Source organism: Morone saxatilis, unplaced genomic scaffold, assembly GCF_004916995.1.
Source record: "Morone saxatilis isolate NCDOM2014 unplaced genomic scaffold, NCSU_SB_2.0 Contig9, whole genome shotgun sequence".
Classification (NCBI taxonomy): domain Eukaryota; kingdom Metazoa; phylum Chordata; class Actinopteri; family Moronidae; genus Morone; species Morone saxatilis.
Genome location: NW_023340268.1, coordinates 21,477,959 through 21,478,251, shown reverse-complemented (window position 1 = coordinate 21,478,251; position 293 = coordinate 21,477,959).

Here is a 293-nt window from a genome sequence, read left to right as displayed (position 1 = left end):
TGGCAAATGTTGTTTCATCGTAAAAAAAAAAAAAGGTCTTAGTCTTCCTAACCCCCTGTAGTTCTGGCTAAGAGTAAAAAAGAGAGGAGAATTTCGGACCAGATGTATTTCGTTCACATTAACTGAGATGTACGGAAGCCAAGCATGGCCATGCGTGCATTTCTTTTTTGTTCTAATGCCGTCAAAATCCTGAGTTCATATAACTTTATATATGAACATAAATGTGCAGTGGACCAAAACATGCAACTATATGAAAGATGATGAATTAAACATTGCAATTAAGTCTTTTTTTT